This window comes from Numenius arquata, chromosome 17, assembly GCF_964106895.1.
Source record: "Numenius arquata chromosome 17, bNumArq3.hap1.1, whole genome shotgun sequence".
Taxonomy (NCBI): Eukaryota; Metazoa; Chordata; class Aves; order Charadriiformes; family Scolopacidae; genus Numenius; species Numenius arquata.
Window position 1 is genome coordinate 5,234,588 of NC_133592.1, and position 18,477 is coordinate 5,253,064.

The following is an 18,477-nucleotide window of genomic DNA, read 5'->3' on the forward strand; positions in this document are numbered from 1 at the left end:
TTAATGTTGTTTATTGAATCACTTCTGATTGAAGAAACTGCTTTCTAATTATATTTTCTCTGGAGAGAAATCCATCTTCAATTATCTGTCCATATTTTCATTGAAAAAGAAAATTATCTTTCAATAAAAGAAGGATGGAAATGAAAATTACCTTTACAATTCCTTTTTTTCCACTAGAAGAGGGATTAGAAAAAATACCTTATTTAAAAGCAAGGAAACAGTCCATTCCTTCTTCATTGTCCTGTTCAAAATATAGAACAGCATCAAAAAGAGAATTGCCATTTTTTAGAGCTGTTTTTAAACATGATACTCTCCACATTACTGCATGAAGAGGACCAGTCTCAGGTGGCTGATATTGTCAGAATTACATGGGAGTCAGAGAAGGTAGTGCTGATTTTTACCAGCTGTAGGATTGACTCAAAGACTGTAATGGTGATATTTCGTTTGGTTTGTTTGTTTTTATTGTTTTGTTTTGTGGGTTTTTTTAAATCGTTTTAGCTGCTTCAGTACTCATCAGGATTGTATTTTAAAATCTCATTGCTGAACAGTCTACAGTTTCATGGCTGTCTGCATCAGTTATTGTATAAAGGCCAGGGGCTTATATAAATTATTAAAAAAACAGAAGAATAAAAAACTCCAGAGAAAGGAAACTCGTATTGTAAACATGCTGAGTATAATAGAACTGCTAATAGTATAGAGGACAGTGAGGTATACCAATCCTGGTAAAATATAATAATGTTAATCAGCTGCTGTGAAAAAGACAGCTCTGCAATAAAAACTAAGTAGCAATCAGTTTCCCTTGCAAAGCATCCTTCCTGGCGAATACAACTCAGGAAATACTTTAAATATGCAGACTCCTCACAAGTGCTCTGATCTGGTTGGAGAGAAATTCATTACATCATACATAATATATATATACATTCTGTGACGTGGATGATTCACTTTAAAGCACGCCATTTATTCCAATGCATTTAGTTGATTAGCAGAGAAAAGACAAAACATTTTTTGACAAATGTTAGTAATTTTCTGATTGTTGAATTTACTTACAGTGATGGTGAATTTACTGAGTTGCTGCTGGATTTTTTCTACAAAGGACACCTTGATGTGCTTCATTCATGTGGAACATCTGAAGTGAATAACAAGGAACGGATGGAATTTTCAAGAGAAAAAGAAAATAATAAAACGCCCACCATAAAAACTAATTCGCTATAAATAATCTCAATCAGGAAAACCTTTACCCCTGAGACAATCCAAGGCTGCCTTTTTAGTAGCTCTTTCCCTTGTGACAAGAACAAACTTTCCCATGCCACAAATCATTCCCGTCTATCATTTTGATACAATCTGAAGGAAAGCCATCCTGTCATCCTAATGTATCCCATTTTTTTCAGGCTCGGATAGGGACATACTTGCATATTTGGTTGGTAGGACTTACTGAGCTTAGAATCAGTAGTTATGATCTTTCTGGCTGGTTTTTATACTTTAGACCAGCGATTTCATTTTTGTAGTTAAGTCCTTGCTTAATTGTCTTCTCAAGCTTAATCCATTTCTGTCAATGTTCTTCTTTTGGATCAGGTTTTCCAGTTATCATTGTGTTGCCTAGTTTATATGACATCATTAGCATTGTAGAAGAAAGATGTTGGTCTTTGCAAATAGGAAGTAGGATAAGGTCCCATGGATCAGGATAGTAGTGCTGTTTATTCAGAAACTGAAGATTTGTTTTCTGTTTCCTTGATGGAATAGCGTTTGCTTTAATCTTGCGAAGTAGCCTCTCTCAGTCTCTACTAGAAGCTGATTTTAACTAAGCCTGATTTGTGAAGAGGGCTGTTTCCTACTTGCTTCAGTAGCCTCTCTTTTTATATCATACCTATCATTAAGGTCACAGGACAAAAGGAGTTCCAGATCCATCATTAACAGCTCCAAGGATTGTTACTTATGTTACTTGGTTTCTTATTCTGTTGCTGTGGTTGCAACAATAGGAAATTGTTTGACTTGAAAGCAATAGTGTTCTATTAATGCATATCAAGCCCGTTCCGATTGTAACTTAGGAAAAGCAAATAGGTTCTCTTCAGTGGGAAATAACTACATTTGCCATTGGTTTTGGGTTATGTACATGGCAAAGAAAATAACTAGGTAATAGGCAGGTTTCTAGACACTTTTGTTTCACTCTTTGCTAGCCTGAGACATCTATTATATGTCGAGCCAGGAGATTTGTATGCCTGGTTTGAGTTAATTGACTGTGTGGCTTTGCACTGCACAAGAAATGCCAGTAGTAAAAAGCTCATTCCTAGCCTACATTATTGGTCATCCATCTTGGGCAGATGCTAGAAGATGTGAACTGATACTGATCCTAGAAAGTGGAAAGCATTGTCTCAGAAGAGTCTGAATATACATGAAGATGGGAGAGGGACCAGAAAAGGGAGAAAGTGACCAAGCTTGCAGGCCTTTGCTCCGGAAGATCACTTAGATAGATCACTGCTGTATCCTGTGATGATAAAACAGAGAGGTAATATCTAGCTCCTGGAATCATTGCAGCGGTGAGGATGACTTGCAGGCTGAATGATAAAGCGACAAGTTTGGCTGCTGGGTGAGGAAAAAGACTAAAGGATGCCTCAAACAGTAGGCACATTCCCATTTTTACAGAGAATATCACTTTAGGATTGATTCTGGGTTGTTCTTACACTCAACAGTGCAAAATGACAACATTCCACTGTTTTTGTTGTTTTATAAAGGTTATAAACTGTTAGTCCAATGCAGGGCAAAAGGAAATGAAGATTTGATATGTAATCTGCTTCTTATAACACCAGAGGGCTGTTGTAGATCTCACTAGCACTCCTATTCGGTATTTTTATTAAATTCAAGAAACAAATGTTACAAATTTGACTTGGATCTTACCTTTTTTAGCATTCCATTCGCTATAAAATGAAGATGGACTGAAGTATATTTTGCTAGATGTTATTGTAGGGTTCTTGCACATTGCAAGGTAGAAGTGGCTAGAAATAGAAAAGGATTCTCTTTGAACTATCACAAAAGAATCACAATGTGCTGCTTTTCTATGTGCACTCCTCGAAATTACTCTGAAGTATTATTCCTATTTTATTTGCAATGTAATTCCATTAACTGGAAAAGAACGACTACTTATCATATACTTTCACCAAATGGAGATATGAAGACAGGTACCTGAATTATGTAAAATTGATTATACTAAGAGACTGTCCCATATTTCCTATGAAAACATGAATTACTGCACTTGGCAGCAGCTGGTGTGTCATTTCATCCTTTGTCAATAAAAGAAAGCAATTTTACAATAGCATGTTTTGATATGCTATAGAATTTATTAAACTTAAGCTTTATTAAACTTATTAATCTCAGTGGGACAAACCATGAAGATACTAGATACTGTTCAGTTACTTCAGTAAAAAGGAAAGCATAAATAAGAACTTGCAGGTTTGATTCAGAATAAAAGAGATGAGAGAGAATATCATTTGCTTCGTTTTTAATTTGAGCCATGTTTGTAAAAAACAATCTTTAAATCCTTTAAAAACTTTAGATTTCAATTTAGACTTGTAATTTTACCTTTAGGGCTTAATCAGATGACTACTGAAGTAAACAGAAGACTTAAAAATTTCAGTGGGAACTGAATGAAGCTCATACTTACTGCTTACATTCAGTTTGTCAACTTGCTGTGGACTATAATATAGTACGAATATAGCTGAGGGACTTTTTCCTATACTGTCCAAACTGAGTGAATAATTGTACTAACCTTTCCCATTCCTGAGCAGCATCTCTATTTTGAGAAATAATAATGAGTTTTAAATGAGAGAAATGCAGAAAAGACTTTTGCATGAGTCTTTTTCCACAATTATTTTAACTTTGCACTGTTCATGCCACTTATAAGCCATACTTGAAGTTCTCTTTACACATTTTGAAGTGCTGGCCCAAAATTCAAATCAAGAGTCTCATGGACTCTGATAAGTTTTGGATCAAGTTTTGAACTATTTCCACACAAACGTGGTTTTTTTTCATTTCAACTTCCCTACTACTGCACCAGTAACAATTATAGTTGTCAATAAACATGAGATACTCAGTGCTGACAGCTAAAGTTATTTTAGTCACATGCTACCTAACAGAGTCTGTACAATTAAACTATGTTTTTCCTTTGGCAGCCTTTTTTTTGTGGTTTAGCATAATTTCTCTCCAAGTAAAGAGAAACTTTAGAGAGATGCTTTATCAGCATCCAGAAGTAGGTCTCATAAAGCAAACAGCAAAACTTAAATTATATGCTTTTCATTTTGAGTCAAGGGTCTAAATTTTGACCAAGAAATTGCCTTAGTCTCGAATGTTGACAAATTTTTACCATATGATCTTAGGAAAACCTTGATGGGAAACCATCTGTAGACCACCTGAGAGTTCTGGGATTTTTATTTAATAGAAAGACAGCCCTATCCTGGCCACAGATTATTGGCTCATTGAGCAGCTCCACTCTTCTGAAGTTGTCTCTGAAGATAATAGTCTTTTCATTTTCAGCATAGTTTCTACCATGACTCTTGTCTGATTTTGGAACTTTTTAATTGTTGCAATCTTATTTTACTCCATACAAATAGAGGACAGATCACAGGGGCAGGAAAAATGTCACCATGTCACTCAACTGTATCCTAAGCTTCATAGATCCCCTGATAGGAAATGTGATCTTTTTATCTAATGCTCTCACGTGTCATATTCAAATACTGTATTTCAGTTGTACGACAGAGGTTGAGTCTACTGCATAGCACTAGATGGCAGTAACCTATTACACTTCCCAGTGAAATCATCAGCTCACTGTGTCATCTTGGTTGGGAAATGTAAACTAACTGCAAAATAGAACCACATTTCTTTTCTGAGTTTGTTTTGGATTACAGTCTGAAGTTGGTATAAGCTGACCACAAAACCCATTTCTCATGCTGCATACAGTGTACTTCACTGCAAGGGTGAGCTAATTAAGCTCTTTATGTGTCTGCCAAGAAAACTCTATAGATATTGTTAGTTCAGACACCAGCAAAATCAAACAGCTTTATGCATATCAAATTTAGCCAAATCTGCCATCATGCAATTGCACTGAATATTAGATAACTGTGATTAATGTCAATGGCATAGCATACAAAAATGTGGTTTCAGTTAGACTTGCATGGAGATTCTTCATCAGGTGTAAATTGACGTAACTGTACAAGAGTCTCTGTTCTTATTGTCCAAAACAGACGTGGAGCAGTCTGTGAACTGTTAAACACTCGCATGTTTTCGCTGCAGAAGCTTCTGTCAGTAATGTGCTGGTATTGAGATGATAAATGTGCTCACTTGAAAGATGTGATGCTATGATTTAAGGAATATCCAAGCCCTCTTATCAAAGATGGATTTTTGTCTCTTGCTTTCACCAAAACACCTCTTGATTGTGGACCAAGCAGACTTCTTTGCGGAGGCAAGGTTTTGACTCATAACGGTTTGTGTGAGTGAACTTGGATGAACTATTTGGAGTGAAGGTTCACCCAGAGGAGGGTTGTAGAGTTGACCATATGCTGTGTATTTCATGATAAAGTGTCTTGCAGGGTTTTGTAGTGACTGATCCAGAAAACTTGAGTTTTTCTTCTTGTTCTGCTGTTGACTGAGTGGATCACTTTGTATTCTGTCTTTAAAATGTAAATAATGATATTTAATGGTTTATGAAAGCACATCAAGATAAACTAATGAAAGCAGGTTTTAGTTGCAATTAGTACTGACTATTAAGTCATATCCTCTCATTTCATTTCAGCCATAATGAGGATTCTATCCTGTTCTTTGCACTTCATTACTCCATGCTCCTTCAGGCAGAACCAATATTTAATGAACAGAACAAGTAAGTCACTTTAATTTTACACTAGTTCCTTTTCTCCCTCTGACATTTCAGTGTAAATCTCTTTAGAGGCAAACCCTTATACATTTTTACCATAAGCTTTGTCATGACATATAATGTTATTTTTATATATATTTGAGAGACTGAGAGAGAATAATCTAGGGCTTTCCAGACCCTGTTCTCCTCAAATGAAAATGTTAGTGCCAGAATCCATCTCTTGAGCCATTTATTCATGAATGAGAAAAGGCTTCAGTCTGAGATACTGGTAAAATTATACCTCGATAAGTCTGATAAGTCTTGGTGAGAAACAGCAAACTATAGCAAACTTTCACAAGTGATATTTTGGACAATGCTTAAAATTATTGTTGGTATACTTTTAAGACGCTATGTTTTTATTTTATAAAATCTAAGTGAGATATCTGTACCCTGATATTCCTGCTCAGGTTGGTTGGTATTTTACTCCATGAGAAATTTTTTAATGTTGAGATTACTTAACTGTGAAATATATTTATTACTCTTTAAGATCTTAAGGATCAGAATTTGTTTCAAAATGTTAATTCCAGCTCCTCTTGAAAACATCCTCACAATAATGGTGCAATTTCAAACAGCCTATGCAATGAAGCAAAATAATATTTTTCCCAATGTGCTACTGTTTCAGGTTGCTTTGGAGTGATCTCACTGTAGGGTTAGTTCAGGCCAGCACCTCAGTTTAAAAACACTTTTGCCAAAAGAAGAGTTTGGAAGACTTGGAGAGCAATAAGAGAGCATTTTTCTATGCCAAGTCATGACAATATGCAGTAGAGCAGTCTTCGCCTAAAGCATACATTGCCCTGCATTGCAGATTTGTGTAATATCTTTCTATTTGTTACTCAGAAAAAGAATTTGCAGATTTGATCTGTGAGTTCAAGGCTCAGAGGGACTTTGCATTGGGCTTTAAAGATTTAGGTGTTTTTGTTAAACAGCTAGCTAAGTAAATAACATTAAAATGATTGTCAGTGTATTATTATTTGGTTACAACAACTATAATTTTTAATAAACCTTTATTAATTCTCCTTCCAATCTGCAAATTGATTTTCATAGATCTAATGAAACTTATTTCATGCCCTTTTACACTAAGTAATGATCAGACAAAGCTTAATTTCATGAAATTTCTATGTTCAAAGAACATTGCAAAATGTTCTTTGCCCCCTCTAAGACAAAAGCCACCAACCCTTTTATAAGAATACAAAAAAGCACAGAGGTGTAGAGGTGTTTATTACTCTGGTTTGTTCATTGTCAGCTGTGATCAGTGTGAGTGACCTACTGATGTTGCTAAAATGTTTATCCTGTCTGCAGACCGGTGAGATATGGCTGGCTGCAATTAGCATTTGTCACTTCCCAGGAGGTAGGAAACAATATTTTAATCTGTTTCCCTGCCTGTGATGAAGATACTATTAATGCATTTGCATACTGTGAACCTAGAGAGATAGTATCTTGACTTCTGATAGAGTGCTGTTGCATTTACTGGTGGAGATTTGAGTCCAATTAATCATATTTACAAACCAGTGGGGGAGAAAGCATGGCCCAGTTCCAGTTTGCTGTACCTCTTGATTTCAAACAGAAAAAGCAGCTAAACAACCCAGATCTACTGCTACATTTACTTTTTATCCCACTTATTCTTTCGTTACTTGCCTTTTTTTTGGTACCTCGCAGAAGTAGATTTATTACTATGGATAACATCCTGAAAGAAGAATAAATGTCTCTTCCCTATTTTTTGTACATCCCAATTTGATGTACATCAGTAATGTGTTCCAATGGGGAATTTTAGTGTTCCTTGAAACCATCAATGTTCTGCACAATAATTAGACTCGTGAAAGATGGTGTAAAAAGAAGCACACAAACATTAGGTGATCCTTACAGGGACATAATAAACTAGTAAAAGAATTGAGTAAATAGTCCCATTCAACCCTGTTGAATCTAAAGGCTAGATTTCTAACCCTAAATGGGATTAGCAAAAATTCTAAGCTTTTAATCTATCTAGGGCTATCCTTTTAAAGATTTGTGTCTAAAAATCCAGACACTTTCAAAGATTTCTGTCATTAAATGTTCAGGACCTAAGCTGATCTGTTTTGGGCTGTAATTTTAGTAAAACACTTGAATTATTAAAAAAATTTCTTAGATCACAATGAATTATATGCAAATTGAATGTGCATTATAAGATGCCTTTGTAAATGAAAGCAGTAGCAGCCAATTGCAGATACAGTGTTGGAAATTTTGCATTTTCTTAATTTCAGAATTTGTTTTAGAATGAGCCTCTTTGAAACTGCCTAATGTTTGGCTGTGCCATACATTACAAGACTGCAAACCAGAGTGCTCAGTAGGGATTAAAAATATTTTAGGATGTTGCCTTTTACAGCACTGCAGTGAAAAGTCATACGATCTACAACTCATTTGTCATCCAGGGTGATTTCTTGCAGAGGGGACAAAGTATCTGCAGAACTTTTCAAGAAGGTTTCCTGAAATTGTGCACAATGTGTGTGAGGTTTCACAGCCATAATTTTACAAAGAAGTAGCAAACACTCTTGCTAAATTCAGAGAAAAATGGCCTCAGTCTGCTCAGTGATGGCACAGTCTATTATTTCCATTTTCCAGGAACTCTGTTTTATACAATCATCACCACTAGGTGTCACCAAAAAAATCTGTTAACTCCTCACGGGTGCTGTTTTAAATAAGTGCTAAAATCACAGGATGTTTAAAAATACAGTTCGCTCAGTATGAGACAGTAATTTACAGCCCTAATAGTTTGATTGGAAACATATCTCCCGAGGAGAATTTATTTGTAGATTCTTCCCCTTTTTTTCACTACCAGTGATTCACTTCAGCAGGACAAGAACATGCCTTTTTTTTTTTTTTTGGTAATCTCTACTGTGCATATTGTAAAGTTTCTAAGCACTGTTTGTTTTGCCCTGTGGGATTATTTTAGAAGAGTCCCTAAAGCTAAGGCACTGTAAGGATTTAGTAAACATAAGCAATGAAGCAGAAAACGAGTAGGTGAAATACTAGAAAATACATCTTATGTTCTGAGTGTACCAGAGAGGTTGGTGGGTGGACTCCTCTAGGTGACTGCTGTGTCACTTGTTGAAAAATGGAAGAATGTGGTACTAAGAAGACAGCAGAATTTATGGTTGAGTGGAGATACCAAGAGGTCAAGTCATAGACAAGCAGGTATTGTTCCAGATTTTGGGATCTCCAAAGATCCAAATAAAAGCCAGAACTAACAAGGACAGACTGATCGTACAGAACAGCTACTAGAAAAAAAGAAATCAATCAAAGTTTTCACTCGCTTAAAGAAATACAAAGTATTTGGTGAATTTGGAGAGGAGTGGAAGGAATATTTTATGGTAATCTCGTCAATTTCGACTAATAATCCAAAAGATATTACCAGCTAGAAGTTTAAAATACTAAATGGCATTTAATCCATTGGGGTTTTTTTATTAGTAGTAAATGAAAGCGTGAAACTGAGTGCTTCCTTGTTCACATGGTGACCAAGAAAAATTCAGAAGATAAAAAGAATTAATTTCTTTTGTCATGCTGGAAGTGAGCAGGAACTGAAAATAGACTAGGTAGGTGGAAGGCAAAGCAAAACTCCCACTGTCTTAGTGTAGGACTTCACCCTGTGTTTACAGCAGGCAGTTGCAGGCTGTAACTAATATATCTAAGAACAAGGTTGATAGCTCATCTTTTTGCTGAGTTTCATGAGTTGGGGGAGACTTAAACCTTTTAGTTGCCAAATCTTAGTATTTGTTTTCAAGCATATATGCAGTCTTCATGATTAAGAAGCTTTGAACTTAAGATGCCTACTCTCAGATGACAGAAATACGTTTTGTGCACATGCATGTGTGTTTGTGTAAGGAGGGTATTAATAGAATTTTGAAGGTATTGTGTTGAGGTTTCTGATTGATTGAGACAGTGAAACTTCAGGGTAAAATTTCTGTAGAATATCCACACCAGAATTTACCTCTGTGTATGTGAGTGAGTGGATTCTCATGTAGACCTGAGTGACGGTCCTTCCTAGGAACTGGTACTCCCAACTCAGAATTTGCCTCAGTGTTTTCTTCAAGTAATGGCTACATCCTACTTTTTTTCACAGACAAAAGTATTAGAGCTGTACTTGAGCCTCTGAATAGCATGAATTAGCAAAACACTTAGTTTTTTTAAACCAAATAACTTTTTTCTCCAATTTTCTGGTCTTTTTCCAACCTTGTGTGAAACATCAGGAAAGTATCAGGAAAAAGGAAACCAAATGCTGATGTGACTTCTCAGATAAAAAAAAAAAGATACTGTGTTCACATTGCTTCTATTTCCCCAATTCCCTGGTGTTATAGTCTGCACACATCAGTAAGCAGCGTGTGCCCAGTGGTGCCCTTTGTTACGCTGTACCTGTGGCCCTTTCCTAATGCTTTGATATGTCTTCCTGGTTCTACTGTGTTTGGGTACCCAGTTTCCTGTAGTCTTTCCTCACTGTTAAGCTCTATTTACTGCCCTTTTCCAGGTGCTGCTTTGCCCTCGTTCACTTCACATGCATGCCTTTCTGTGCATAGGTATTTTTGTTTTCCTTCCCCTCTGCCACATTTCAGAGTCAGTAATCCTGCGCTTGCAGCCTCTGCCAGTTGACTCACCAGACTGCGTGTGCGAGGTCATTCCGTAAGGCAAAGAGGCTGCCAATTTAGCAATATCATCTACTGGATCAGAACACATTGGGTTTGTTTCTCAGCTTCCTTAAGTAATCAGTATCTGCTGTCTGAAGTCCATTAACTGAAGATCTTTTTTCCCGTGCAGATGCGGTTTGCTCTCTAGATAGTTCTTCTGAAGCAAAAGCTAAAACAATAATAAATATATTTATTTCTATCCTGCAAGGCCCTTTTGGTTTCCCAAACTGTGTCTTTTCAACAGACAACAAAGTATTTGAAATAACATGTCAGACTGGGTTGCCTTACCTTGAGATTGCTGGCTTCAAGATGGGAGTTTAGTCTCTTACTAGACATTATCATAAACAGTCTGAAGATTTTTTTGTACTGCTCTGTATGCTGCGCTGCGCTGCCCTGTACAGCAATTCTCCAACACAGGCAGAATCGATCTGGGTCAATGGGGAATAGAGGCAGGATTCTTCTAAAGGCTCTGCTGAGAGGGAAGTAACACTCTGGAGCGAAGCCAACGTTAACATTCTTAAACAGTGTGTGGGGGGGTGACTTTCCACTGCTGGTTGTGCTATACAGCTGTGAGAGAAGGAGGGAGCTGGCTGTTTCTGCAGATTTAATACTTTGTCTCTGTTTTGTCCAGAGTATTAGCTGCTTTTTGGCAGTGGAAAAGGCTGTTAGTAGTTGAAAAATGTTAAATTTCTTTCACAAAAGAGAAGTAAAAATACTATTTTCCTTATTTTTCCATAACTGGAGCAGTCCCAGTTTTCCCCCCAAACCTGAAGATTTATCTTTCTCACTGCTGTCCCTCTCTTTGCATCTTTCTGTAGCTCCGTTTTATTTTTAATAATGAAAAATTGAAAAGTGGGAGGAAAATGAGGTGGGAAAAGCTTAAGTATTTTGTATTTGCATTTGAAACTAATCCAATAAATACTCTTTTCAGTATGTTTTAAAACTGAATGAAAAATTTGAACGTGTTCCACTGCTGCTTTGTGTACTTTATCACATTACAGACTTAATTAATACTTGAAAAAAATGGTTGTTTGTGGGACAATGTAGGTGTTAGAGACAAAAACACAACCTTGCTTGATAAACAGCAACTGGTAGAGAGAAATCCGAAGTGGAATGCTCAATATTTGTCCTTTTAACCCACCTAAAAGCATGTGACAATAGAATAGCCTTCTAGAGTATTTGCAATTTCCTCCAACATCCCCAGTGAACCAGATGATCTTTGTGGATGCTGGTTCACTACCAAAAATAGATTGCACTATCCTAACTCGCTGATGTTTCATTCATTTGAGCTCTCTGCTGTGGAAACTGCTGAAGACATATTACTGATACTAACATTCTGAAGAGTTAAAAAATGAACTTTTGTTTTCTTCCTCATTTGCTACTGTAGGCAATGAACTTAGTCCTACTCCCAAACAAAATAATGTTTGAATTGGAGCCTCTGTGCAAGGCAACGGTGGTGCAATGCAGATTATTTTTTTTTTACCTTTCAAAATACTAGGAGAAAAAAGGAAACTGCAAAAGCTGAAGCTATCTTATCTAGCGAAGAATGCTCTAAGAGCTTGGCATTTCCATTAATGCAACAGCACTAAACTAATACAGGTTTGCAGTTTTAAAACTCGGAAGACAGAATTTACTGGGACTTTAACAAACATTTTTTTCTCTTTGATTAGTTGGCACAGCAAGCCAAAAATGGCACAATTTCAAAATATCTCTCTGCTTAATGAAAAAAGGGACAAATGTACCTGAAAAATTGCCCTGTTTTTTTAATGGAAATCCAATTAAATGTTTTATTATAAAATATAGTGCATATACTTATCACATCATTCTAAACAAAATATATTCTATTTTCAGAATTCTACTTAATGCTGATGAACAGAATTTCATGTTTAGTACTGTCTTTTCAGTCCATTTGTGTTTTCCCCCCTCATTTTTCTTAGTTTCAACAGATACCAATTCCAAAAGGCATAATTCTTAATCCCACATAAATCCAGATACATAGATCACATACATATTTTGGAAATGCATCCAAGATTTTTATAATACAGTAAAATGCACAAGAACTGACAGGCATTAAATGATAGGTGGGTAGAAGAAGATCCTTCAGAGTGACGTTTGTGCTTTACTCTGCAGAGCAGGAAGCATGGCTAAGTTGGTAGCTCACTGGGCTAAAATGTCAGAAGGTCAGATCACACATTAGGATTTGGGCTCAACCCAAATGTTGACACAATATTGAAAGGGGGAGGGAAAGGGAAAGGCATGTGACAGTAAAGGACATTGTATTCACCAGTAAACATTGATTGGAAATAGCCATCACTGGACCAGGTAGAGGAAAGTCCACTACAGAATTTCTTAGTCCACAAAGATTTCTTAATCTTTTATTGCTAAATATTTAATTGGGCTGTTAATCAGCACCAGGTCTGGTGAAGAAGACTCTACGTGCTACACTAAATATCCTTTTAAATTAATTTAATTTAATTAAATATGATTGACTATATATTTCCATCTGACAAAAAGTGTGTCTCGCCATGTATAAGGCTAAAATTTTGTGAGTGCTATTTGGCTCAGCATGTTTTCTTTAAAAATACCATGCTGTGATAGTTAAGGTAAAACTAGAGGAACATTATGGAATGCTTATATATTCTAATTCTGCATTTCATCTGATTACATCTCAACCTTGCTCGTTTGAGCCTTTCCCAGCTTTAACCTTTTGAATAGGATCTACAGCTGCTGGATGCAACAGGAAATGAACAATAACTGGCATCTATAACTTTTTTCTGAGTGTGCAGCACAGCCTCAGTTTGTCAGCTATTGCTGTCCTTTTCCAAAAGTAGTCATCATGTTTTCACTCAATAGTATATTTGTTATGATATTAAGCTTCACTAGCAAAGTTTCAGAAAGTCTGCTTTCATTTAATTTAGTTTAAATTTCCCAGATTTATCACCAAAATTCCAAATTTAGTTAAAATAATAATTTATTTTTAGTTAAGATAATAAACTAAAGCAATAATGCAAGCCTACAACAAGCCTTTTGTCAAAAATGTGTATGTACTTGTTTCTCATACAGATCTTGATTATAGGATTTTCATATACTTGTGCATCTCATTGTATATCATAGGAATCTAGCTCATTCAAGTTCATCTGTTAAATAAGAGCATTTGGAAAGAACGCTGCTTTCTCAGAAGGATTCAAACTGTAATCTCCTGGATTTATCATTATTAAAAATCATACAATAATTCAGCTTGGAAGGGACATATGGGATCATCTCATCAAGTGGTCCAACCTGCAGCCCAGTGCAGCACCAAATTTGAAGTTGGCTCTAATTTCAAGGTCAGATGAATTGCCTCGGGCCTTGCTCAACTGAGCTTTGAGTATTTCCAAAAAAGGAGATCTCACAGTCTCCCAGAGCCACTTGTTTCATTGCTGATATCATCACTGTGAAAAAAACCTTCCCTTATATTGTCATAAAATATTCCAATATCTACTGATCACAAAAATGATGAAAAGCAAAATATTAGTTCTCTACTCAAGTCATATTTTCACAATAAACTTACTAGCAAAGCTATGAAGCATACGGAATTACTAGTCTGAAAGAGAAGATGGGTTGAACACATGCTTGCGAAACATACTTTATGAAAGGGAATGATTATATTGTATGATGCCTGTGAATGCATTTGGTGATCTAGCAGGTATTTTTAAGTCTGTCTTTGCTGAAAGACCTTAAGGGGTCCTCAGATTACCTGTTTGTTTATATTCTCTAACTTGTTCCAAATGGATTTTAAAGTCCTTTTTCTAAATTACTGACACGCCTGCCTGTCATTGTAGTGAATTGATCAAGCTCACTATTCAGTGATAATATCCTCTACTTCATGGTTCCTAGAACTACGCCTTACGTGTTATCAAGGGTCAGTTTATTCCCATGTTGCAAGAGAAAAATCAGTGGAAGGCAATGTACTCTTTCACATACCCACCTCACACTCTGAGACAATAGACCCTTTTAGTGTCAAAGTAATTTCCTGCTGAAGGAATGTGCCTACTGTTTGTTTTTATTTGAATAGGTGAACAGCATCATATGAGCCTTTCACAGGGTAAATGGGTTGGCCACGCAATTCTGGCTTCTTGTGGGATCATGCTCTCCACTCAAATGTACAAATCAATTATATGACTTCCATGCTGAGAAAATCCATTAACTTTTAAAATGAACAGTGGCAGCGTGGTCTTAATAGAAATGTTTAAACCTCACTCTTAAACCAAGTTGCAGCTGAATATGAAACATCCATCTACAGCAAATTATACACAATTTCTACCATGCTTTGGAAGATATGTATATGCACAAGGAATATTAAAAGCCCAAACACCCACAACTCTAGATGAAATAGGGAAAGACTTAAAACTTTCAAGATATGCTTAGGCAGAAACGCAGTGAGCCTTGTAACTTCACAGCAGGCATCTATTGAATGTATGTATAGCACATAGGTAACCCTTGGCCTTACGTATTATAGAAGAACAACTGCCGCAATCCAAAACCTGCCGTTCTAGAAACACACAATCTATTAGAATGATTCATTCTCAAGGGTTTCTTCCATAGATAAGGAATAATAAGAGAATTAAGCTTAGGGAAAAAACTGACACTTCCAGTGTCACAAAGCCTGTAATAGAACCTCTTCTGCCTCCAGTGATGAAGTAGACCTTAGAAAAATCTAAAAACTGCATGAAATTTAATAAGGATAGACAAAGGCAAACTCACTTAAATCTTAGTGTTAACAGGTACTTATGCTTAAACTGTAGGAACAGCTTTCCATTTAACTTGTTGCACAGCTGGGATGCAGGAAATTTTTCACAAGGATAAAATTAATACTTATATTCAAGGCTCTTTCAACATAATTGCTTATTATGGCATGTTCCACTGAAACACTTACTCACAGGATACAGTTCTTCTTACTTTGGAAATGAAGGTTTCCAGTGGAGCGTTGTTCCCTTTTAAAATGTTCCTGTCTCACAGCAGGATTCCAGAATACTTTTATAATTCAGCTTCCAGATGAGAATAATTTATGGTCGAGTTCTCAAAGAACAGGGAATACTGAACTCACAGAGAAAGATTACATTCTTTTTATGTGTTCATATGTAATCCTAATTAATATGTTAATTGGCAGCTGCAGAGAATTAGTAGGATGCTTAAACACCACCTTTCTTTACCTTATTGATCAGGATTCCTCCTAAGTTTGCAGTTACAAGCCAGTAACAAAATTCAGCAAAACTCATCTTGCTATAGAGGTTTGTTGTTGTTTGCTCCTCAAAAAGCATTTTCTTACATATAGTCCATGTAGATTTATAACAACTTACCTCCTGTCATAAGTCCTCCTTTCTGTTTTTGTATAGAAGTTTTCAGTGTCTTTTAACCATTAAGAGAAGAGCGGGGGGAAAAAAAAAGTTTTCTTTCTGAAAGTCCTGAAGGTCTAGTAGTCTCCTCTGATCAGAAGACTACAACGGGGCAGTAAATTTGGTTATGAATTATCCTCCTGTCTAGAGGAAGGCAAATCTGTGCTCAAGGAGAGATTATTCTCAGCTAAGACAAATTTAAATACCATTAGATCCCATTTGAAAATGTTCTTTATACATAGAAAACTGACATAATGGAAAGCAAAAGTGTTGGTGGGAAGATACATCATCTACCAGTGTACGTTAATATCGGAAGTCTATCTCCCTATCTTCCCACATTTTTGTTCCACTAAATTATAGCAACAGCCAATGACCTGCTTGAGAAATGAAGTATTAACCAGATGTTTCCTGAGCAAAGAAAACTTGTGTTTCCCTTTGCACATCATCTTCTGAGAGGCAATGCTACAGTGATTGCATATCTGACATCATTCACTATGTTGACTTTGGGTTACTCAGAATCTTTCCTTTACTTGACCTTCCAACTCAAATACAATAGTTTTACAGAGAGACCACATGGAAAGAATGGATTTGAATTACTAGAACACAATGCGGAGGAATAGTTTATATTCACTTTGTTACCACATCACTCCGTATGGAAACAGGGGATGGGTGACCAGTCATCCCCCAAAAGAACCACTTCTTTATGTGAAGAATAACATGCAAAAATATGTTTTTGTAAGAGCTGGTAATTTTAAAGCAAACGCTTTATATGACAATAGGTCCAAAGCTGATTACTATTTATGTGAAGTCTGATCATTATGCTTTGAATCAGATGCCTGTTTATTGCCAGAAACTACAGGATTCTTCCAGTTCTATTTGGCCATTAGGAAAACTTCATTAGTCCCTATTAATCTGTAGTGCAATACCTACAGATCTGTTAATGGGGGTAGAATATAGAAGATGAGAGGCTCAATCATCATCTAACAGAAATGCTTCATTCTTTTTAGTCAAATAACCCTATGTTTATGACAGATCACTCTAAAAGAACAAACTTTGCGCTCCGTTTTTAGACAAGGTGGTGGAAACAGAAAGCTAACTTTCAGGTGCTCCATTAAACAGCATGGGAAGGGGGGTTCCATTTTTTTAACCCTGTACACCAGAACTCATAATGCATAGTGACTTACAACTTTCACAGCAGGTAAATTTCTGTTCAAGCTTTCCAAAAAAGTTCACATGATATATGTATACTTTATACAAGATCAGCATTTAACCAGTCATGAATAAAGCTCTAAAATGCCTTATGAAAGGCCATCCAAAGACTGAAGGATACCAACACTTTATTTCTGGTCGTAATCTCCTCTTTAGACAAGAAGCCACATCACACAAAGCTGGAACTGCTTTTTCTTCCCTAGTAATACAAGATAGGTGTAGTAACACATAAATAAACTGAAGTGTCACTGCATATTTATGTCACTATGAAAGCCCATGGAGACCTAAATTTAACGGAGGATCTGATGTTGTATTCATCTCACATCATCGCTTAGTTGCTCATAAATAGAGGAAAAGCTGTTTACAGTAGCTACTGTTTAATCAAATGTGGTTTTATTTAGAAAGTTGTGTACAGCACAAGAAACTGCCTGTGCAATAGTTTTAATAAGGAGACGTGAGCAAAGGCCGTGTATTCTGTAGTCTCAGTGTGGGGTCTATAGGAAATCAAGTTTTCAGCAAGATTGACAATGGAGCCATTCAGCCTCTTGAACGCTCTTCAGCCCACTGCAGACAAATACATACTATGTCTTGATGACAAATAACTGTAATGACAAAGATGCAATCATGAATTTATGAATATAAAATGCTTTCAGTCTTTCTCCTGCTTCCATTTCATTAAAGACTAAAAAAAATTACAGATTGGCTGGAGGTTGCATCACTGTGCAGACACTCAGCTCACTATGTACACATTTCTTGTAAACCTTGAAACTCTTAAGTTTTAAGGTAGGTTTATAATTACAGATCGGTTTTGTACTACTGTGGTACAGAGTTCAGTTTTGTTCAGAAGGAATTGGAAATCAATTAGTTTGCATCATTGTTTTAGGAAGATTCATCCTCAGCTAGTCCTCTTTTTAAATTCTGTTGTATCAAGTCTAGAATAGTTTGTTTTGCCTTTCTATCTTCTTTTTGAACCATCTACCCAGACCCTCCTTTGCTGCTTTGCTTCAGGACATAACTTGTATCCACATCCTGTTGTTCAAAAGCAACACTGGTATTCTTGTGATTGCTTATGACATTTGAATTCCTACATACTTAGTACACTGCTAAAATGCTTTCTGAATTTTCAAGGTTTTTTTTTTTTTAACACTGCCAAAAAAAAAAGAAATTTTAGAATTAATATACTCAGGTAAAACAGCATCATATTCTTGGTATGATGGAGATAATTCATTTGCAGTACACATAAATAAAAATTTGGCTCTAGGTTCAGTGAGTGCGTGTGTACAAAATTTATGGAAAGTCAAAGCTAATTATGCTACTCTCTCTCCATGCCTGTTCTTTATCTGCT